At 38.2% G+C, this 25,311-nt stretch overlaps 1 long non-coding RNA gene across 1 annotated transcript; it reads right to left on the bottom strand.

Moving 5' to 3' along the window:
- Positions 1–13,991: 13,991 nt before the first annotated feature.
- On the bottom strand, positions 13,992–20,817 carry LOC307023001. Its single transcript, XR_013803558.1, has 3 exons — positions 20,286–20,817; positions 15,334–15,487; positions 13,992–15,226 (listed from the first exon to the last, which is right to left on the bottom strand). It is a non-coding gene; the product is annotated as an uncharacterized lncRNA (long non-coding RNA).
- Positions 20,818–25,311: the final 4,494 nt, after the last annotated feature.

Raw genomic sequence — 25,311 nt, 5'->3', positions numbered from 1 at the left:
CCCAATGGCCACACTGTAAAAAATGGCTGTGAAATCCTATTTACAGTGTTTGTGCACAGTAAATTACTGTCTACTATTTTAGAGTATAATACCGTGTTTCCAACCAAAAATTATAGTACCTCTGGAGTAACTTTAAAAATATCAGTAGTAACGTCCCTGTATAAATTCTCAGTCACGAACAATGCACTGTAGATATTCACAGTAACCAACAATGTACTGTAGATAATAACCAACAATGTACTGTAGATATTCACAGTAACCAACAATGTACTGTAGATAATCACAGTAACCAACAATGTACTGTAGATAATAACAGTAACCAACAATGCACTGTAGAAGATCACAGTAACCAACAATGCACTGTAGATAATCACAGTAACCAACAATGTACTGTAGAAGATCACAGTAACCAACAATGCACTGTAGATAATCACAGTAACCAACAATGTACTGTAGATAATAACAGTAACCAACAATGTACTGTAGATAATAACCAACAATGTAATGTAGATATTCACATTAACCAACAATGTACTGTAGATAATCACAGTAACCAACAATGCACTGTAGATAATCACAGTAACCAACAATGTACTGTAGAAGATCACAGTAACCATCAATGTACTGTAGATAATAACAGTAACCAACAATGTACTGTAGAAGATCACAGTAACCATCAATGTACTGTAGATAATAACAGTAACCAACAATGCACTGTAGATAATCACAGTAACCAACAATGTACTGTAGATAATCACAGTAACCAACAATGCACTGTAGATAATCACAGTAACCAACAATGTACTGTAGATATTCACAGTAACCTACAATGTACTGTAGAAGATCACAGTAACCAACAATGCACTGTAGATAATCACAGTAACCAACAATGTACTGTAGATAATAACCAACAATGTACTGTAGATATTCACAGTAACCAACAATGTACTGTAGATATTTACAGTAACCAACAATGTACTGTAGAAGATCACAGTAACCAAAAGATAAAGAACCAACCGAAAAAAACAATTTCTGGAATAGCTAAAATATCTTAAATAAACCAACATATCTTTCTTAATATACATAATCTTGATGCAGTGTAATTACTAGTTTGGCTATACTAGATATTGTATATACTTAGTAGATATATTTTTAAGATCCTATGTCTTTGCAAACCGGAAGAACTACAACTGTGGTGCTGATTTGAACCAAGCTGCATAGCTTGGCTCTCGGGAATTGTAGATTTGAAATATATTATATATATTTTTCCTAAAATTGGAAATTATGAATATTGAATTAAGAATACACTGAGGGTTTAAGGGGATGGCAAACACATGTGTGTAATCAGATTTTAAATATCAAATTGTGAAATGGGTGGACATACATTTTAACCATATTTGACCCAAATTTGACAGTACCCCCTGTTTTGACTATACTCACATGATAGCTGAGGTCAAGAGCTCTCTATAACAGTATGTTCCATGTCTGTAGTCCCTTTGTTGCTTAATTATAAGCCTTCAAACATGCACCAAGGTCAAGGTTCAAAGGTCAGTATTTCAAAGCAAGAGCCATGTGGAATCTTCATACTGACATATGTTACTCTCCAGATCAAGACCTTTCCAACAATGTATTTGGTGTACCTCTACGGCAAATTTTTAATTTTCTCGTTTCATGGTCACAAGCTATCCCAGGCGTATAGTTTCAGAGAGCACTTTCAAGGCCCAATATATAGAAGCTTTTTTTTTGTTTATTTGTTTTTGTTTTATGGAAATAGTGACAAAAATGAGCCACCTTCAGAGATTACAATACCACAGAATCTGGTTCATTAGCCAATGCAAGCATACAAAGAATGTGTCTTGACATTGCGCCTTAAAAACGCAACACAGAGGAATAAAAATAGAGAAAAGTAAGGTAATAATCATAATTTTTATTATTAATGTGGCGGCTCAATTCCCAGTCCAGTTTGAGTCGCAGAGAGGCTAAGCTTGGCTATAGGCTGTGACGCGTTTTCAAAGAGAGAGTCCACACCGAAGTAATATAGTCTGACAATATTTAATAAACAAAAACGAACTATAGGGACAAAAACGGTCAACAGAAAAAATAGGCTTGTTTGAGATGAGCTGCGGCTCGCCTCGAAAGTAGTCAACAATAGCCGATTGCAGCCGGGGGAGGTCTCAAAAAGCTCGCCTGAAGTAGGACAGCTCGGAGTCGGCTTGACTCTGTTTGCAATGGCGGAAATTGCGTTGGCGTGCTTCATTGCAGATTAAGTGGATGCAATAGAAATCCCACACATTACTATATCACTACAAATGAATGACTCAAGTGTCTGTTCATTTTAAAACAAATCAATACAAGGGGGGTTGAATCCTACATGTAAAAGACAGAACCACTACTTTTCAAAACTACTTCCGTCAGTGGTCTTGACCAGTTTGCATTTATAAAGAAAGCACAAATGTGTTTAATCGTTAATGTCAGATATGTACTAAGTAAATACATTTGTTCCTGCTCAAGATTAGATTCAACTTTATGGTTATTGCACAGATTACAGGTACTGAGAAAACAACATGCAATTTAGCTTCTAACCAGGAGTGCAAAAAGCAGTAAAGTGAAAAGTAATAGAGTGCCACAGTGACGCGTCCTAAAACCCGGAAGTAAGCTGCGAATGGGCTCCTTCGACAAAAAACAATGCAATTTCTCCATAGGATTTTGGAAAATGGCTCGAAATAATGTCTGTGGTTGACAAATTTAAGAGACGGATAACGTTTTGTTCAGTTGGATAACCTCCACATGTCTACCCTACTTTTATAATTTTCTAATTATAAATATATCGATCATACATCTATCGATTAGATTTATGATTCCTAATTGCTTTTTTGTCGAATGAACTCATGCGCAGCTTACTTCCGGGTTTTAGGACGCGTCACTGTGGCACTCTAGGTACACAATCTACAGAATAAAATATAGAATGAATTGAATGATGAATAAATAGTGAGGGGTATGAATACACTAGATATACACAGTAGCCTGTGAGCAGTATTAACAGTGTGTATGAATATGCTAAGATATATAAAGTATGAAAACGGTAATTAGTGCAAGTATAGTATAAAATATATGGATATTAATTTCATGATTGAAACATTGTGGAACAATGATGAAAGATGTGAATGGAAGTGGCGACAGAAAACTGACACAAAACAACAAAAAACTTTTGCCGAGCCAATTGGAGAGATTCATCACCAGCACGGGGTAAAAACCAGCGCTCAGCTCGATATACCAGTGAGTCGTTTCGCATTTCGCTTCTGCAGCTCGTGGAGAGAACTGGGGGTGTTTCTCAATGTCGAGGACGCTTCCTTGGTAAGACGTGTCTTCCGAGTCAGGTCCATCAGAGGCATTGAGAAACTTATTTACCCAAAAGTCCACAGAAAACATCATAAATGAATAAGTTCTAATAACTAGGCCTATAAAAGAGGTCAACAGAAAATACTAGTGATGGCAGTTTGACACTGAAGCTTCGAACGGAGCTTCAACCCTGGACTTCCTATTCAGTGGAAGCAGTGCTTCGAAGCTTGCTTCAAATCACGTGACATGTGACGTCCGAAGCAGCAACTGCTTCAAATCACGTGACATGTAACGTCCGAACCAGCAACTGCTTCATTTCCTGAATGAATCAACTCACTGGTTCGCCGTCCAATCAGGTGATTCAATGCACTGCCTCGTCTCGATTCTGACAGGTGACAGGTTGAAACAGTTTCACATTTGAGCGCTTCAACACTTTATAACCACTCTAAACAATGCGCAATGTGTGGGTTGTTGTCGTAGTTTGCATTGTTGCTGTTGAGTTGTTGTTGGCATTGTATTTTAATTGGATCATTATAGAGCAAGCCAGGAAGATAAATAGGTCGTTCTGGCTCGTGAAACACTTCGAAATGTGGAGAAGTTGTGAACAAAAAGACAATGAGTAATATAAAAAACACTTCGCTGGTCTAAGGAATTGATAGCCCAGTGGACAGAGCCGGCGGCTATGATGCGGTGATATCCTCCGCGCAGCTGGTTCAAAGCTCGGAATAGTTGAACTTTTAATTTTAATACTTTAATAACTGATAAAAGGCCCTCTCCACCCAAATAAATGTCAAGCACTTTCGAGTCTCTTCTCAATAACCCAATACACACTATTATCAATCTTTAATTGCAAATAGAACATGATATTCAGTCTTAGTGTGTGTGTGTGTGTGTGTATCGAATATTTTTCAAGGCAAAGATGCGTTAAACCCACTGCAGCCTTGCACTTCGCCAGGAGAGGTCGCTGTAACTGAAGCTTCGAGAAATGAACCTATTTCCGACACAATTGTGCAAGTGGTTCGACACTTCATTCAAAGCTTCATTTTGCCATCACTAGAAAATACCTCAAAGAAACATAGCATCAACTTAACAGGTGTAAACTCAACAAGCTGACCTGCTACAATGAAAAACCAAGGAACCTATATAGTGGCTTGGCCAAACCAAGTTGAAACCAAGCGATAATTAATAGTGACAGAATACACAAAGGACACTGACAAAACCCAAATCCCCCCTTTAACATGGAAGCAGGTGGTTTGTCCCAATCTGTCCCAATTGGCTTCTTGCTGTATTTATGAGTCCTCAGCGCTCGGCCACGCCCTTTGCCGAACCAGGAAGTAACCTCCACCAATGGACATGGTAACTCAAGAGACAAAGAAAGTAATTAATACAAACAATTTTCAGTTCATTTATGTCAAAGCCAAAGTTTGACAGTCCGACGTCAGGTCGCTTAGTGAAAAAGCAAGATAAGCTAACTGCACTCGGCTAGCTTATCAGAATGTCTTACACGTGTAAGGTTTGTAAGTTCAGTACAGGGTCCATTCCTGCATTCATTTTGCATGTTCAATTTCACAGAAATCTTGCAAACATTATATTTCAGTGTGGACATGCATAATGCCCTTTTGTATTCAAAGTGTTTTAATATATTGTGTATTATCTAAGAATAGTGATAATGTGCTAAACAGTGCCTTTTGTTGTGTCTCGTCAAATGTGTTAGTTATGTTTATGTATTATGTCTGTCATTTAATATTTAGTCAGGTTTTCATGTTTATTCACGTCATGTCAGGTCTGTCTGTATATCATTCATCTCTAGTCAAGTCCCCATGTTTCATGTTGTGTCTCGTTTTCCATTTCCTGTTTTATTTTGTACTTACCTCTTGTCTCTCATTTCATTTTACCCGACGGGTAATAATGGGTTATGATGGACATTTTACGATCCTGTCCTTCAAAATGACGGACAACGAAAAAGTCTAACGCAAGCTCTGCTGAGAACGAACTTGGTCTTCCCCACTTGGCCAAAGCAGATCACGGTCAACTTGACAAACTTACACTCACAAACCTTGTCTCCTGATGAATAGTTCCAGACATTCTAGGGTTTCATAGGTGTCTGTGTTAACTACTATATCTTCCAATTCAACTGGACACCATTTCAATTCACCAAGACTTAAATAGTAGCTGGGAAGTAGCTGGTGCTTTTCGGAAAAGCAATCACAGTGTAGGCGTAGAGACTCTTGGTCAAACTGGAATGCCAAATATGTAAATTAACTGTGAAAGCACATTGGTTTTATAGCTTGAAATAATCTCCAAAAGCAAGGAAACATCCACAAACCGATGTATGAGGTCTTTAACTGCAGTGTGTACAAAGCCTTTAAAACAACATATACACACACACACACACAATTTCACGAAAAGTATGCTCAATCATGCATCTCTGTGCTGTCAGATAGACTTAATAATGCAGCCCATCATTTATTGTAGATTAATCCTCGTTCCATGCAGTGTCGGGACCTGCACTCTACCTTGTTTCATCGTCATTAAAGGGAAAAGATTGAAGAGCACGGGAGTTAGCAGTACGAGTGAGAACAAAAGATCACGTAGGCAGAGAAAGCAAATGGAGATAGCGGGGGAAAAAACTGAATTAACCTTCGACAGTTGAAAGCATCGGTGGATAAAACGGGAATACAAAAGGTGAAAACAGATTAAGACACCAAGATGTTCCCTGTTAGATTTTAACATCTTACGGTTCCAGTAATACTACAATATGTGATGTTAAACAATGTTTCAGGAACACAGCAGACTATAAATGGAGAAAACAGACGGAGATTGAACCCACTGTATTACAGAAATAGAGAAACAGGTTGACTGGACTAAAGACGGAGAGGTCTCAAGATGGAAGCTCCCTTTTTTAATGAACCCTACAGCATCGACGTTCCCCTCCATGCTGCCGCCTCTAGCCTCTGCCCTTGCTGTCAAGGCCATGTCCGGGCTTTGCAGAGCAGCGGTAACAGCTGTAGCAAAGCCCACTTTGAAGCCCGGAGTGCAGCAACAGGGTAGATAATGACCCCGCCACTCTCCTCCCACTGCCCTGTCTGCTTCCCCTAGTCTCGGTGCCGGACAGAAATGGAGGACTAATGAGCATACTTTCCTGAACAACTTTAACTGAAGGCAAAAGCATTAATTCTTGATCCACTTCTTTCATAGTGCTGGTTCTCCCGACGGAGCGAGGATAAGTCAGGCTGAAGGAGAGCCACTAATGCATGTTACAAGAAAAAATAAATAAAGTGGAAGAGACAGGACACAGAGATGGTAGAAAGATCTGCATCGTTGTTGAGCGGCCTGACAGAGAGCAAGAGAGACAGGCCTGAGAAGAACAAATGACGGCTGGATTTATTGATATCCAGGTAAATAAGCGTCTCATTCCCTAACAGTTGGCAAGGGGTGTTCGTCCTTTATTTGGCGTGATTAATTCATGTTTATTTGCTTGAAATCCCAACGCAGGTGGCGCCTAAGGAAAGACGTTGAATGCTTCTTCATTTGGGCTGTCAGGTTACAAAGAGGAGAGGTAATCCAAATCAAGTCTGCCAGGGACAGCTGCTTCATCACAATTATAACAAGGCGTCCGCCTGCTGCATCCTTACTCACGGCACTTCAAACGGGTCGAGGCTAATCAATGTGTAGTTCCTCCTGCCAGCGGCTTCACTTTTCTCCAGGAGATGTTTGATGTTAGCTAAAGTTCCCGCCAATGTTCCATTAGCAAGATTAGCTTCAATATTGCAAACTGGAACCCTCATAGTGAAATGATTCCCCATAAGAAAAGCTGAGGTGAGATGTGTGAAAAGGGAGTAATCAGGTTATCGGTGACGGATAATGGTAATTTTTGTAGGTTGAGACTGAGCTCATTTTTACTCCCATTTCCTGCGGGTGAGAATAACACAATTACGGCCTCCACTACAGAGGCAACAATAATTTCATGCTTCTTTTCCCGCAGTTTAACTGTCTGGCATATCTTCAAACAACGAGCAATCTAAATTATTCTGTGGCTTACAGTACCTCCACATGTTTGAGTCTGTTTTATCCGTGGGAGTTTTTTTTCCTGTTCATCTGATGATGAATGGTCTGTTTTTGCCCTGAGAGATCTTTACCTTCAAGACACTGTATATCACATCAAAAGCAAACAAACCACAAACACACTATCAACTCTACCAGGAATTGTACCAAAGGGTCCATACATCATGTTATTTTAAGGCACACACATATCAGGGAGAACAAATATAACGGAGTCCTGAGGGAGGAAACAGTATGAAATGTCTCCAAACAGCAACAGCTTTCATGCTCACAGTAACCATTCTTTATTGTCTGCCCAGCATATATTAACAAAGCCTATTGCTTTTAAATGAATTTTTGGGTTATGATCTTTTGTGAGAGATGTTATAGGAACTCTGTCATGTCACGTCTAACTGCAAACATATAACATGCCAGATTTCAGCTGGTTTATAAGTGCTTATGTATCCACTTGATAGGAAAAAGCTTCCTGGCTCTTTTCCTGAACAGCATCCACTTTCAAACAATTCACAAAGTTCACAATGCTGTTGAGTTTTCAAATGCATATTTTTTACAAGTGGGTAAGACATAGCTTTCTACATACATATCACATCATTTAAAACAGTAGTTTAAAGAAAGAAAGAAAAAAAAGTCATAAAATGTTCTACTTTATTTATTTTCTGAACAAAATGCAACAATAGGTTTTTTTGTTGAGAAAGGTGGTGTCACATTCTAAAATCGAAAAACTTGGTATTTCATTATTCGCAATCATTGCTCGATAATGAACTGCTCTCTGTATAAAACTATTTCTTCACGGAGGCAACAGACAACGACCCTCTTATTTTTGTTTGTCTACTAGAATAATGATGTCTGTCTTAAAATGATAGGTTACTATTGCATAATTCTGGGGTTTCAATTTTGTAATATTTTCAATAAAGCAGACTGACTTAGTCATCTGTATCTCAATACCCAACCCTGTCTCCTAAAAATTACGTTCCCACAGAACTAAACAGCATTCTCAATTACGTTTAGCAAGAAACGTATTTTCTCCCACGTTACGTTTGTTATGAACGTATCTCAAATACGTTTATTTTCTAAATATCTTCTAGAAACAGATTTTCTCCCACTTTACGTTAGTTATGAACGTATCTTAAATACGTTTATTTTCTAAATATCTTTGCCATTTAGTGTATTGCTTATAATAATGATAATAGTCATTTATCAATATAATTTTAGAGCACACCTTTGAAATCGACAATCGGGCTCGATATATGGTTAAACTAAAATCAGCAGGCAAGGCTGTAATTTCGCCAGCTGTTACTCTCATGAGCGAGGCAGAAAATAATAGTTTTAACATGCCAAAAAGCTGCTGTGTCGTTTATTGCACCTCAAATATTAAAACAAATCCAGAGTTACGTGTTTCTGTACTTCCTCTAAAGCATTATTACATTACATTGCATTTAGCTGACGCTTTTATCCAAAGCGACTTACAATAAGTGCATTCGACCAGGATGGGGTGGGGAACCTCCGGCCCCCGGGCCGTATACGGCCCGCGAGACAATTGGATACGGCCCTCAAGGTAACACACGCAGAAAAGAAAAAAAACTGAAATCTAGACCGCAAAAGAATTAAACAAGCGAGTGCCTGTTTTTCCCGGCCAAGGTCAGGCTTCTTGAAGACAACACGAGCCTAACGTGTCATCAAGTGGTATATGTCTCGTCCGACAGGGGTTTAGAGCTGCCAGAGAGCACCAGGACGTCGCTCCGGGCCGGGACTTCACAAATGTCAGTACCCATAAGGAGCCGTACACATGTCGCAGTCTTTTACATTTTTTTTGTTTGTCTTTAGTTGAAAGCCCAGTGGTGATCTGTTCATCTGTCATACTGATCATACAGTCAATAACTTTGTTGTTATTAGCATCTGGTTAGCTAACTATGCTAACAAATATAAGAAGCTTTTTCTACAACCAGCAAGGTAAAGGCACATCTTTACATGATCATTATAGTTATAAAAAAAGAGAATAAAGTAAACAGAGAATACAGTTTGAAAGGGGAGTGATTTGTAAAATATCCATAAAGAAAAATGAAATCTGCTTACTGTTCTGTTTCATATGGGTGTTGAGAGATGTAGCCTATCCATAGATCTCCTAATATTGCTCTCAAAGTGCACCAGATTGATGCTTTTAACTTCAACATTTAAAAAAAAAAAATCTTCCCCCCCACTTAAATCATGTTCACATGGATAGGATACTAAATACATTTGCTCACATCTTGTATCCATATCTTTCTGTTTTGGTGGTCATGCCACAACCGTGTACGTGCATGCATGCGCGAGTCATGGTGAGATATCTGGATTAAGAGGTTGCTTTTTCTTTGCACAGCATGAAAGAAAGGCGAAATGAATGGGCTGTGATTTCAGTACTTTTAAGCAGAGGCCAATTATTTGTACGGCCCTCGGAGGATGTTGAAAAAATTGAAATGGCCCTTGAGAGGAAAAAGGTTCCCCACCCCTGCTCTAAAGAAAGGACAGTAACAGAAGAGCTCTGTGGCTTCAGGCTTGATCGCCGTTCAAATTACAACGTTGGTTTCCCCAAAAGTCGGAGGGGCTGTAAAGTGACGTGGATTTTACTATCATCTATTATTCAAACCCATTCTATTTATTCTAACGTAGATTACATGCCAGTGTTCTATCTTTTTATTTATTTGTTTTTATTTTAAATCGTATAATGTCGGACTTTTTTGCCGTCTGTGAGGAAAAGAAATGGGGTTTAGAGCCTCAAAATACTGAAATCTGTGTTTTTAAAAAAAAAATTCCTTCTAATTTGTTGTTCTTTTATAAATAACACACTGTTATTTACTCAACAATAACACACAATTATCCTTGTTTTTATTTATTCGTTTAATTCTATAATCTTGGGCTTTTTAGCATGCTTTTTAGCCGTAAATAAAGTCACCGGAAACAGACGGGACATTTCGAGATTTAGGATGGCCGAAGACACTACACTACCCATAATCCCCAGCTATCGTTTGGGATTACAGTCCCGTTGACAAACCCCGTGATGTTGGAGTGGCAGTGCACCAAGGTTACGCTGAGCGTCAAACTCTTTGAAATGGAACGAAACCACGGCAGACTATTCAAAACTGGACTCGAACGCCCCCCGAGAAGTATACACATGCTGGCTATTGTGTTTCGCAACATGTTCTCTATGGCAGTCTCTACTGGCAATTGTAGTTTTAAAAGAGGTTTTCGTTTTCCCCGAAATTAGAAGTTGACAGTATTAAACTGTGTACAGCCCTGGAGGTTTAGGCGATAGGAAACACAGTGGTGTGTAGAAATGTAAAACATGTAATTACTAAATGGGTGAAAATCGCTTGTATCCATGATGGGCAGCATTAATATATACCCACATGACAGCTCATTGATACTTTGTAATTCTACTCCACTACAATTCAGAGGTTAACCTGGTATTTTTTAGTCCACTATGTATTTTAGTTACTTTGCAGATTCTGATTAATGATGTGAAATATACACAACCCTTAAAGCAGACTTTAGTTACACCTGAGTAAAATTCAGGGAAAGGTGATGGTCAAGTGCCAACAATCAGGAGAGATATTTGAGTTGGTGCTTGAGAAGACTAAACATTTATCTGCAGATCTCTATAAAGTATATTAATTACTCGTTATTATCTACTAATAGTCAATTAAAGACTGTATATAATGGCTATTTTGCACATCCCTTTCAAGATTTCAAGATTTTCTAAGGTGTATTGATCATAAACACAACTACGGTGTAGTTATGCAATGAATGAAAAACTTGGGTCACAGGTTCCTCAACAGTGCATTACAAGACATATCAATGTGTGTTTACCTCAACCATTAAACTGTCATATTCTGCACATTTCTTACTATCTACATACATAAAAGTATAATTAATGTGTATAATATCAGTTAAAATAAGTGCTTCAACATAGTTACATTAACATTGCTGGAAAGCAATATATTAAACATTAAGTACTTTGTCCGGCTTAATATTTATCTGTAGATACTCCCAAAGCTTTTTTCTTATTTAAAAGAAGACCTTAATCTAAAGTAGTCTCTAATGTGTTAATAAAGGTTAATTCGTTTTTCTGTTTTGCACATCCTCATATTAATATCTTTGTACATCCAGCACTAAACTGTTTTATAGAGATCACTTACAGTATCTTCTTGATTTTTTATATTCTATATTTCTAATATTGACCTTCTACTTTCCCCCTATGAAAGTATGTACTCATAATGTTTTTTTCATCAAATAACATTATTCAACAAAAATAACATTATTCAACAAAAATAATTCAATAACGTGCTTTAACCACTAGGCGGTGCACACAAGGTACACACAGCATTTACATTACATGACATTGCATTTAGCTGACGCTTTTATCCAAAGCGACTTACAGTAAGTACATTCGACCAGGAAGATTCAAACTTGAAGAAAACAGAATCATATAAGTACATCAGGTTTCATAGAGCCAAACATTTCAAGTGCTACTCAACTGGCTTTAGATAAGCCAGTCCTTTATTAGTATATAAGTGCTTTGTTAGTAATTCTATCTATCTATTCTACCCTCGCAGTGCGGCTGCAGCGAGCTGTTTAGCTGATGCAGAACGGAGTGCACGTGCTGGGGTGTACGGTTTAACCATGTCCTGGATGTAGGAAGGGCCAGATCCATTTGCAGCATGGTACGCAAGTACCAGTGTCTTGAAGTGGATTCTAGCAGTTACTGGAAGCCAGTGAAGGGAGCGGAGGAGCATACTAATAATAACTTTGTATTATTAGACACTTATGTATGTATAACATCTGAAGATGTGTAGTTTTATTCATGTTTTTACATAATTTTACAGGATATTGCTATACTATTTCTCATGTTTTACTTCAACACATTAATATCTGATTTGTAAAACATCACAGACATAAAGGTATATCCCTCATTTAATGGTAAGCTATTGAAATTGAGATTCCATACTGTACAGTAGATGTGTCTCCCATCACCCAAATCCCCTGACTATTCTCTCAACTCAGTATTTACATTCTTATATTTAAAGAAAATCAGTAATATCTTCCTATAGTCTATACCTAAGTCCTTTTCTATCAGCTGTGCACCGTTATGGTGTAAATATAACCTATCTACCAATTGGATCAAATATAAAAGTCAGCCGAATTAGTGTTGATAATGCGAGGAGACGTATTTTGTGGAAAGAAATGTAAGATGTTGTTTAATTGTTGATATATTTATGATCCACGTCACATATTCAGTTTTGGCGGCTATTTACGGCTAAAAAGCATGCTAAAAAGCATGCTAAAAAGCCCAAGATTATAGAATTAAACGAATAAATAAAAACAAAGATAATTGTGTGTTATTGTTGAGTAAATAACAGTGGTTTGTTTAGAAAAGAATAACAAATTAGAAGGAAAAGATTAAAAAAAATACAGATTTCAGTATTTTGAGGCTCTAAGTACCATTTATTTTTCTCACAGACGGTAAATGGACTGTAAATGGACTGTACTTATATAGCGGCAGCGCTTTATCCAGTCTTTAAGACCTCTCAAAGTGCTTTACATACTACATGTCGTTCACCCATTCAAACCCATTCATACAGAGCAGTGTATGTTACTCTAGGACCTAACATGCATACACATTCACACACACCGTTAGCCATGCTATCGGGGTCCGTGTACTTTTTGTCAGTTTGATTTTTCGTTTAAACCAAAAGCCAAAAAACGAAAATACCAGCCTTTTTCAGTTTTTTCGTTTTTTATTTAAAATGGAAAAACGGAAAACCAAAGCCTTTTTTCTCGTTTTTATTGTCTGAATCAAAAGACAGATAACGAGAAAACTTAATAAAAAAAAGGTCCGTGTACGTTTTGTTAGTTTGATGTTTCGTCTGAACCAAAAAACAAAAATACCAGCCTTTTTTAGTTTTAAATCAAAAACAAAAAAACGGGAAACCAAAGCCATTTTCTGAATCAAAAAACGGATAACAAGAAGACCTTAATTTAAAAACGGTCCGGTTTTGGTTTTTGATTAACAACTTCATTCAATTTTCCGTTTTGTTTTGAAGAATGAAGAAAAGCAGTCCGGTGGAATGGAAGTTAAAGAACATATTTCAAAAATAAAAGACACGAGGATGTAATGGCAATGCTGTAAAAGACCCAGAAGTCTGACGACCCTTGGCCCCCCTGCTTCCGGCACCCATGCTGACGAGGATATGTTTATTTCTGCATTCACGTGCAGATATGCGTTTATAGAGATTAATACAAGTATGCAAGCTCTGTGCATAACTTTATTTCGCTGACTTCCGGTTTTACTATGTCGGCAAATCCAGTGTCCAACTTGTCGCTGCGTGACTGACAACTATTGAACAACGTCATGTTTGTTGCAAACCTACCAGATTTACCTGTGACAAATGTCAGCGATGTGAACATAACTGTCACCCTACTTTCACCTGCACCCAGCAGCAAGCGGGAGAACAATATATCATACAGTCGACCCCTAAAGACATTCAAGTCAAAGTTTTAGGCATTTTCAGTTGTAGCACGCTGTAAATATAGACTATGAATGAACACATGCAATGTGGAAACACACAAATAGGTTTATTCTCAATACTCATAACAGTATCAGACACAATGACTTTACTGAGAGTGAAGATGACATGAACAAAGTTACTGTACGGTACTGAAGACATAATACAATATATTGCATTTACCTCTTCCTCTAACTCTCTCTCCAAAATTGGCCTCCATTGTTATGCACAACAAAGTGTTCAAGCTCAGGTTTCTAAGTGATCTAATTTTAATGTGCATTATGGGTGCAGGGGCTTGATATTTGAGTGTGGTATTTCAGTGGCAGTGTTTTGCAAACAACACACAGGCTGTTGGTTATGAATAACTTATCTAATGTAGGCTAAATAAGAGTGGATAGTTATTTGCAAAAAGTGTATTTTTAAATATCAAACTTAGTGTAAAGCAGACGATGTGCTTATGATTCAGCATATCTGTTCAATAGATGAAAGGCAACTTGAGTTTAATAATTGTGCCAAAAGTACCAGTTTGTGTCTTGGTAATTGCACAAAGCGTAATAGGCCACAAATAATCACATTTTTCTAAAAACACAGCAGCAAAACCTATTTTATCCACCCAAAAATGAAGGCCCACCTGAAAAAAAAATCGCTATTTTTAGCATTAACTAAATAACGTACTTAAACTGATATAGCCTTTTTGGGTGGATAAAATAAATGCTGCTTTTGCCCACGTCCTCAGCAGTACATGGCTCTGCTGTGCCGGGGCTCCTGTATGTTTCTCCACACGACTACTGTAGGTAGTACATTGATTATGGATATATACCACATACCCACTTCAAAAGACCAGAACTATCTCCTTAAGGGCAGCTGTTGATGTTCACAACAACAACAAAAAACGCATGGTTGTAGTCTGCAGCCAGACAGTGGTAGATCTGGTCGTGGTGGAGCATGGTGGTGGGCAGCGGTGTGACTTCTAGCTGTCATGGTGATGTTCATAAGGGACTGCCAGCTTGAACTTTACCGAGAGCAGAGTCCACTAGTGGCACCTCAAAGGGATACCTATGGTGCAAAGCAGCAGTGAAGTCCTTGTAGATCCCTGGCACTTTGAGTGCAGACAGATCCAGTAACTCTCAGCTCTCAGAGACATCAACACATAAGCTATTCTGTGTGCATACTGTAGCTTACTTTCACATAACCACTAATCTCTCACTTTACTTTCTCTGACATCATTCTCTGCTTTGGATTGCGGACATCCCAGCCATGTTCTCTACCAGGGCTGGTTTTATACACTGTGGGTTTAAGCAATATATAGAAATTATGAGATGATATGTGTATGAGACATGGTGAGTGCGTAGTTTTAGCATTTGAATTACAATGACATTATTCTCAGACTTGCCATATTTCTTGGTTTGTACCACTGCTGCTCTGCTCTGTACAGCTGAGTACTGGGGACCCACTGGGAGTCATGTGACTGGAGCAGGAGATTAACACACGTCACACCTGCAGCCATGATGCTCCAGCTCAACGGGGGTTGAGTCTTTACGCACCACCTGTAAGAAGAGAAACAAAATAAATACGTATTCAGTTTGCTTTGTATTATTTCTTTTAGGGTAACATTTTGGTTTAATAACATTGTGCCATTTGAAGGAGTAAATAAGAAGTCATATCTTTTTTCCTAAATGTTTTCTATACTTACAACTTCTTATACATACTGATATGAATTGATTTACTTTTATACTATGAACGAAGAAAAATGACTCTATAACAACAGAACAGGAACAAAACACAACTGTGACCTCTGTGCAGCACACACAGACCAGTCAGTCCATTTCTGGGGAGTAGCTAGTAACCTTGTGCTAGTTATATTAAAGTTGATGTTTTACTATTGGCTGTGTCTAACCTGTCTAAAATTAGTTAAAGTTATTTAAGTAATTAATTAAAATAGGTCGACATTTCTGTTTACATCGCTGACATTTGTCACAGGTAAACCTTGTAGGTATCGCAACAAACATGACGTTGTCACACAGCGACAAGCTGGACACTGGATTGACCAAATAACTACTCTTATTTACATTAGACACGTTATTCAAAACCGACAGCCTGTGTGTTGTTTGCAAAACACTGCCATTGATATACCACATCAATTATCAAGCAAGCAATGTACATGTTAAAAGCCATGTAACTAATTAGATCACTTAGAAACCTGAGCTTGAACACTTTGTTGTGCACAACAATGGAGGCCACTTTTGGAGAGAGAGTTAGAGGAAGAGGTAAATGCAATATATTGTATTTTGTCTTCAGTACCATACAGTAACTATGTTTATGTCATCTTCACTCTCAGTAAAGTCATTGCGTCTGATACATGTTATGAGTATTGAGAATAAACCTATTTGTGTGTTTCCACATTGCATGTGTTCATTCATAGTCCATATTTACAGCGTGTTACAAAAGAAAATGCCTAAAACTTTGACTTGAATGTCTTGTTTATTAATCGGCTAATGTGTTTCAATTCAGTTCATGTAAGCCTTACACACACATTCCTCTTTTGAGCGTCTAGTGATTATGGCCTGCATGTCTTTCTGTTCTAACTCAGCTGTCAGCTTCTTAGCAGTTCAGACAAACATCAAATTCATAATGTAGAGACTAGTTGGACAAAATAATGCTTAACAACTGTTCCATTACTGTGTGAACTGTATGAGATATCGTTCTCCCGCTTGCTGCTAGGTGAAAGTAGGGCGACAGTTCTGTTCACATCGCTGACATTTGTCACAGGTAAATCTTGCAGGTATGCAACAAACATGACGTTGTCACACAGTGACAAGCTGGACACTGGATTTGCCGACACAGTACAAACCGGAAGTCAGCGAAATAAAGTTATGCAAAGATTACTTGTATTCTCTATAAACGTATATCTGCATGTGAATGCAGAAATAAACGTATCCTCGTCAGCATGGGCGCCGGAAGCAGGGGGGCCAAGGGTCGTCACGTCAGACTTCTGGGTTCCAGGATTGAACTTTTACACTATTGCAATTATAGCCTAGTTTCTTTTATTTTGAAATATGTTCTTTAACTTCCGGTTCACCGGACTTTTTTTCTTAATTCTTCAATACAAAACGGAAAATTTAATGAAATTGTTATCAAAAACCAAAACCGGACCGTTTTTTTAAATAAGGTCTTGTTATCCGTTTTTGATTCAGAAAACGGCGTTGGTTTCCCGTTTTTTCGTTTTTGATTTAAAACGAAAAAAGGCTGGTATTTTCGTTTTTTTGGTTCAAACGAAAAATCAAACTAACAAAACGTACAGACTTTTTTTTATTAGGTTTTCTCGTTATCCGTCTTTTGATTCAGACAACACAAACGGGAAAACGGCTTTGGTTTTCCGTTTTTCCGTTTTAAATCAAAAACGAAAAACGGAAAAAGGCTGGTATTTTCGTTTTTTGGCTTTTGGAAAACGAAAAATCAAACTAACAAAACGTACACGGACCCTATCGGGAGCAACTCAGGGTGAAGTATCTTGCCCAAGGATACATCGACATGCAAAAAAAGTCCGACATTATACGATTTAAAATAAAAACAAAAAAATAAAAAGATAAAACACTGGCATGTAATTTACGTTAGAATAAATAGAATGGTTTTGAATAATAGATGACAGTAAAATCTACATCACTTTACAGCCCCGCCCACTTTTGGGGAAACCAACGCTGTCATTTGAACGGCGGTCAAGCCTGAAGCCACAGAGATCTTCTGTTACTGTCCTTTCTTCTTAGAGGAAGTTCAGAAACACGTAACTCTGGATTTGTATTAATGTTTGAGGTGCAATAAACGACACAGCAGCTTTTTGGCATGTTAAAACTATTATTTTCTGCCTCGCTCATGAGAGTAACAGCTCGCGAAATTACAGCCTTGCCTACTGATTTAAATGTAACTATATATCGAGCCCGATTGTCGATTTCAAAGGTGTGCTCTAAAATGATATTTATAAATGACTATTATCTTTATTATAAGCAAGGCAATAAATGACAAAGATATGTAGAAAATAAACGTATTTAAGATACGTTCATAACTAACGTAACGTGCGAGAAAATCTGTTTCTAGAAGATATGTAGAAAATAAACGTATTTGAGATACGTTCATAACTAACGTAACGTGGGAGAAAATACGTTTCTTGCTAAACGTAATTGAGAATGCAATTTAGTTCTGCGGGAACGTAATTTTTGGGAGACAGGGTTGCAACACCCCCTCTTGAAAAAATAAGTTGGTGTCAGAAACTTTGTGCATTTGGATCTTTTCAAAATCTGCCACACAAACCTTTTTAAATACAAGTGACAGATGGAAACGAAATGTAACCAAGAGTAAACAATTGCACTTGTGGTGTTGTTTGGGAAAAAGATAACTGATTTATATAACTCATTATATTTGACTCATTATCATATATTCACACAAAGTAAAGCTGAGGCCTTTGAGAATGTTAATTTTGTTTAAGGACAAGTACAAATTCTGAAAATGATTCTAGGAGAAAGGTCAAAGGAACACCAATGTTAAAACAATTTTTCCTCAAAGGGAAATCATTTTATTTGCCAAATTGTATAGCAGTCGATCCAAAAGTTGTTGAGATGTTTCAGGCAAAGCCACACATGTAAATCTCATTCTGGTGCTGGTAGATACATCTGGGAATCATTATAAGTCCTGATGAGGATTCTACCTCTTTTCAACATGAATATTTGTAGCAAAAAGATCGAAAATCAAAAATATATCCAATATGTTTTTCATCTTTTGGTAACTATGGATTTCTCTATCAAATTTGATGCCAATCTATCAAATAATCATCAAGACATGCACTCGCAACAACACATGTGAACCTTGTTATGATGCTAATGTGGAAGTCTGGGAATCACCAAAGCAATTAATACGGTTAATCTTCTGCCCATTATATATGCACTCCATCCAAAATTAGTTGACACGTCAGTAAAAATACAAAATGTCAACCTCATGGCGCACTGTAAGAAACGTACTGTGAAATTCACAGTATTTAACTGGCAGCAATTGACAAGTTACTTACTGTCAAATTAATTACAGTAAGTAACTTGTCAATTGCTGCCAGCTAAATACTGTAAAGGTAATCACAGTATTTACAAGTTTTTATTTACAGTAACAGTGTAAAATGAAACATAGTAACTTCCAAGTACAGTATTTGTATTTGTGTTTACGGTAATAGTGTTTAAACTGTAAAATGAAATACAGTAACTTCCAAGTACGGTATTTGTGTTTACGGTAATAGTGTTTAAACTGTAAAATGAAACACAGTAATATGTAATTACTTACAGCAGTAGTGTTATAGCTGTAAAATAAAGTTACAGTTGTGTTTCATATGGATGTTGAGAGATGTATCCATAGATCTCTTGATGTTGCTCTCAAAGTGCACCAGATTGATGCATTTAACTTCAATATTTAAACAAAATCTTCCCGGGGGAGCATCCCCCCGGACCCCCCTACAGAAGGTGAGGTCCGCTCCCCACTCGTAAAAAATAGCACTTTACCACTGCCTATATGCCGTGAGCTGTTTATCGAGCCTTCATTGTAACAGTCGCGGGTGTACTGTGCGTTTGCGTGTGGGGAGTGTTGCAGTAGAACATTCCAATGTAGCGCCCCTGGTGCTCGCAGTTTTGTGTGTGCTCTATAGTGCCCGTAATAGTGTTCACTGGAGTCCAGCACCTCAGCACCCCCACTCAAAATACCTTCCCACGCAGAGGCGCGGGAAGGTATTTTGAGTGGGGGTGCTGAGGTGCTGGACTCCAGTGAACACTATTACGGGCACTATAGAGCAGGCACAAAAAAACTCCCCACACGCAAACACACAGTAAACCTGCGACTGTTACAATGAAGGCTCGATAATCAGCTCACGGCATATTGGCAGGGGTAAAGTGCTATTTTTTACGAGTGGGGAGCGGACCTCACCTCCTCTAGGGAGGTCCGGGGGGATGCTCCCCGGGAAGATTTTTTTAAAATATTGAAATTAAAAGCATCAATCTGGTGCACTTTGAGAGCAACATTAGGAGATCTATGGATACATCTCTCAACACCCAGATGAAACACAACTGTAAGCAGATGTTCTTTTTCTTTATGGATATTTTACAAATCACTCCCCTTTCAAACTGTATTCTTGTTTTACTGCCATATAGTATTTCATAACTGTTTTTCCTTTATTCTCTTATTTTTTTTTATAACGATAATGAAGGTGTGCCGCAGAAATAATCTTTTGAATAATTTTTGACCAAACCGTTTGAGACCCACTGAGATACCTTAGACTAAAGTTAACTATCTAAACACTCAGAGAGTCCTTTAGCTCACCTGAGCCTCTCAGTCTGAGAGGAGAGCTCTCCTCCAGCTTGTTGTGGAACAAACAGCTCCGGATGTCCGTTAGTGCAGCTAGCTAACCAGATGCTAACAACACGGTCCCTGCTGCTGGCACCGGTCCCTCTCTCTCCCCCTCTCTCACACACACTAAATGCGCTATTTCCGCACACACAGAGCCGCGAGCTTGAATGACACAAGCACACTTTTATTTCCATGCAACTCTCTGATTGGTCTGGTGTCTTGCCTCTGTTGCATTCACTGAACACGGGAAATTACAGTCCTGCCGTCCTCTCTAGTGTCTTGATGAGGTTCACGTAAAGCACGGTTAATGTATTATATTATTGAGGTAGAATTGTCCGGGGCTACAGAAAAAACATTCGGGGCAGCCCAAAATATTATTTTACCAACAATGTGGAATTTATTGGCTCCATATTACACAGATTATGCACAGCGGGAGCAGCAATAACCGTCAAATAATAATTCAGACAGGGGAGCTCCGCACCCCCTGCCTGCCGCTAGGGGGTGCTGCAGCGCCCTCAGCACCCCCCTTCCCGCGCCCATGTTCCCACGCCTCTGAGAAACACCCACTGTCTTGAATGTAACAAACACTGTCAATGAACAGAAAATCCCTCTTAACAGAGTAAGTACTGGAATAACAAAAAAAATGCTCACAAGGAGGAAAAAACTAACAAGCGTAACAAAAAGAGCACTTAAGATAAACTTAAGTCTACAAAAATAACAAAATAACAAAACCTGACAAGACTGGAAACGATCCTCTCTTTGCTGAGCCCTGGTACGACCGCACGTGGGAACAAACAAGACAAACGGACACAGGACAGGAGGTAGACAGGACTATTTAAACATGAGGTGAGTGGGAACAAGTGGAAACAATCAGGGGCGGGGCAGACACTGACGATGAAAGGGTAGGAAGAAACAACGAGCTGACGGTGACGGGTTTGTGGAACCGATATCATCTCCTTTTTGGCGGGCATGCATAACACGGCATAACACCGTAGCCTCACGGCGGGGGAAATTTGGCGCTGTTCTGAGTTTGTTCTAATCCGTCAAAATGACGGACTGCTTTCAGATTTTTCCGTCATTTAAAAAAAAAATCGTCATAGACGGAAAATATTCGGTTAATGCGACCTCTGGTCCTCAGTGCAATCGTGTAGGTCGTAGAGTAATATCCGGTCCCAACAACAAAGAAGACTGCACTTTCTTTGCATGGTTGGTCATTATAGGATTTAGGCTATATGAAAATTGTAATTGTAGTAACATTAGCTGTTTTATCAAAGAGAAACTCAAAATTCACCACTGTAAAAAAAAGCATATTTCTTCATGTATTATTTTTTACCGTTTTGGCTTAACTGTTGTCTGATGATGTAAATAATTAAAATAAAATGAGTCCAAAAGAGTATATGTTGTCCTTTGCTCGAAGTGCCACCAACCGCAGGGTGTTATTCCACTTGGCCTATCTTTGCACAAAGAAATGAGCAATGATTCATTTTGACTATTAGAACTTGGTGAGAGGTAAAGCTAAAGATAAAATGGCAATATTTGCTCACACAAAAACACTGTAATTTGTTCTCTCTTTTCTATCCCTCAAAACTGTAGAAAGATCTAGTGTATTGTGGCCTATTGAGCCTTTTGACTTGAAAAGCTTTGGACATCTTTATTGGATCCATCCCGGTGGACTATTTACTGAACCTTTTTCTCAGACAAGAAATAAACATGTTACACACGGTGTTATCATCCCACGACTTCTACTTCACACCAAGCCGTCTGACTCCAGGTTCCCTCTCCTGAGGTTCCTCGATTTGTTTTCTGTGTGTGCTGCTTTTTTTTCTTCTTTTTTTTCTTAAATGGCTTGAGGTAGGTCATGAACCGTTGATCTTGTAGTTCTGTGCTGCCCTTTGAGACACTGGCTCAACACATTATCTAAAATTGTTTTCTTTCCAAGATGTATAAATATCAAAAAAACTAAATTTGAACAACATACAACTGGTATCAGATAATGGTTTCACCCCAGGAATAAATCCAAACATTTATGACCTTCGAAAATCTGAGCATATGTTTGGTGCTTTATACATCAAGTCATGTAGACTGATAGTTGCATTAATGGTGTGTACTTGAGAAAACAAATGGGCCAGTGCCCTAACACACATTCTGCTGGAGCATTTTTTCCGACCACAGGCTAATTAAGATCCCCCCTAGGTCTGTGGTGGTAACCCAAGGCACAACAATCACGAGCCTGTGTTAGGGTATCTTTCATGGATAGAGAGGGGCCCCGGGGCCTGACAGCAGTGCTATCTCTCATGTTCCTGCTATACTGGGACACAGGGGGCAGGCTGGGACTGAAGATTTTAGACAACTAGGTCTCCAAACACTGGAACACACAGAGGGAAAAGCGCTAATGGATGCTTACACAAGGGCAGCTTATGCAAATTCTTGGCACTTTAAGTCATACAAAAGGGGGAAAAATGTAATGTGAGATGACTTGAGCATCTCCTGTCATGTGGGAAGTGTAACAGTGTGTGACATTCTCGTGAGGATTAAACAAAGCCGAAAGACAGAACCATGATCATTAATTAAACTGTGATGCAGTTTAAGCTGTGCGTCACATTAGCAGGCTGGGTGCTGGCTGCCATCTTGGTCTTGTCCCAGATGCCATGAATTCAGTGTCAGTGTCTGCAAACTTACTGATAATGGCTCTTCTTAATTCCTTAAAGTAAACAACCAGATATTTAGATTCTCTAGTTTGCTCAATTTTTGTTTGGATTTAAACGTTGAAGTCTAAATATTAGTTAACTCTGGAATCCATTGAACTGAATACAAAAATCACATTATGATGATTTATGATTTCCAGTTACATAATGTCAGTAGGTAGTTTTTTTCTGTACTTTCAAATCCAAAGTGGTACCCACAACTGGATGGCTTTAGCTTATCATAATTGAGCTATATTAAATATGGTTGGGCAATTTTATCTGAAACAATACATGATATATTAAAGGTGGGGTAGGTAATTTTGAAGAAACCAGCTCGAGTGCGCTAGAATTTGAAAATACACAGCTGGAAAAGATCTGCCACTTCCTTACAGAGCCCCTCCTCCAACACACACATGAACGCGCACATGACCAATGAGGGCACAAGATAAGATTGTGCACAGATGGAAAGCTGACAGTCAGGTCGGCCATCCAGTTACTTTAACCGGGCCGGCTAAAATGATTGTTCGTGCTTTTTACTGTACTATGGATTTTTTGTCAAAGCACTTAAGATATTCATTGCTATAGGGATGATGTTAAGAGCATTCCATGTAATATAACAAAAAGTGTATCTCGAGCCGGTTTCTCTTTAATGTATCACTACCATAAATAAGTATGTTATGAATAACATTGCACCTAATATCCATCTGATAATAAATTACAATGTTTTGTGTCTATTTAAAAAATCAGGGGAACTAGTTGTTACTGTATATAGTTACGGAAATATTTCCAATTGAAACTTTTTATTTATATTACCATGGCTTACGTTGTCACTGACAGCGGTCTGAAATTAATGTGTCAGACTGCCTCTTCTTTATCCAAAAGAATTGGCACTTATGTTGTTGCATTTCAGCTTGTTTCATGGGACATCAACTTATCATCTCCCTAAAAAAAGTGCAGGTTAATTAGCTATTTCATCTACATTTAGAATCAACCTGAAAATGCCCATTTTCTTTTAGTTTAGATGCAAAGTTTAATGACCCTAAACTTCAATACTAATGGAAACAAAACAGTTCTCCTCAATTTGATTGTGAGCTATACTATCACAAGTAAGTAGACTTGATTTGAATTGCTTATATTCTTTATATTGACATTTTTTTATTTACAACAATACATGTTTCAATCGTTAAACAATATATGGTGTGGTCAAATGTAGAGATGTCACAAGAGTATTTAATAAGGAGGCCGACATTTACATTTGGAGAAACGTGCTGCAGCTTGAAAACCAGGAAAATATAAATACATGCATATGGCAAAACACATGCAAATGAGAAATAATATCTTCACCAACTTGACAATACAGGCACAGCATTTAGAAAACATTCAATGACTTGATGAGCACCATAAAGAAATCTTTGCAAATCCAGAACTCTGCAAAAAGCTTAAAACACAACGGAAACAGGGACACTAAAAAGTGATGCACATAGTTGGGACCGGAGCACTTATTGAAGTTTGGGGATTATGAAGTTGTCCAACTGTTGCAAATTAAGTGTTCATACTTTTAATTGAATTTTAGTGTATTTGGAATGATTAGGTTAGCTATGTTAGCTTACGTTAGCTAGCTTAAAGCAAATCTGCAATAATGTTGGAAGAAATCATGAGATCACATTGTCAAAATAAGCCAATAAAAGTGGAAGTTTTGTAGTGTGTTTGCACCCGTCAGCCACCGTAATTTAACCCTTTAAAGAAGCATATGTTATACATACTTATTTGTGATATCTCTGTAGGTTACACGTATTTAATCTAAAACACTATTTTAACACAAATGGATGAACATGAAATTATGAACCAACTCAAGAAAACGTTTTCAACTTCACTGGCAGCGGTCAGTCTGGTCACTGTGTGAGACAAAAAAAAAGTAAGGGCTTTTCATAACGAAGTATAAGACTTCAAGCTGCACGTATTGGTGAATCATGGCTTGCATTATTAACAGTGCATTTCAGTCGCTGTAAGGGAATTTGCAGCAATTGTTCCTAAATCACCTGGTCCTGATTTAAGTGGGAGGAAAAAAAAATTAAAATGAAGATTATGACCTTTACTGCATTTCTGCTACAAAATGGCTCAACAACACTTCTAATCAGGATGCATTCTCCATGCAACCTCTTGCAAAAAGGGTGATACTCGGCAACTAGTGAGGGCTCATTACTTCAGCCTGAGTGTGCCTGGGCTCACAGTTGAATAATGAGGCCATTATGGAGATATCCTCCACGAAAAGCTGGGGAGGTCTCAGCTCCTAGTGCTGAGGTAGAATGCCAAGC

Source organism: Notothenia rossii, assembly GCF_949606895.1.
Source record: "Notothenia rossii genome assembly, chromosome: 1".
NCBI classification, from domain to species: domain Eukaryota; kingdom Metazoa; phylum Chordata; class Actinopteri; order Perciformes; family Nototheniidae; genus Notothenia; species Notothenia rossii.
The sequence above is the reverse complement of the archived record's forward strand: the minus strand, read 5'-3'. Positions and strand labels throughout refer to the sequence as shown.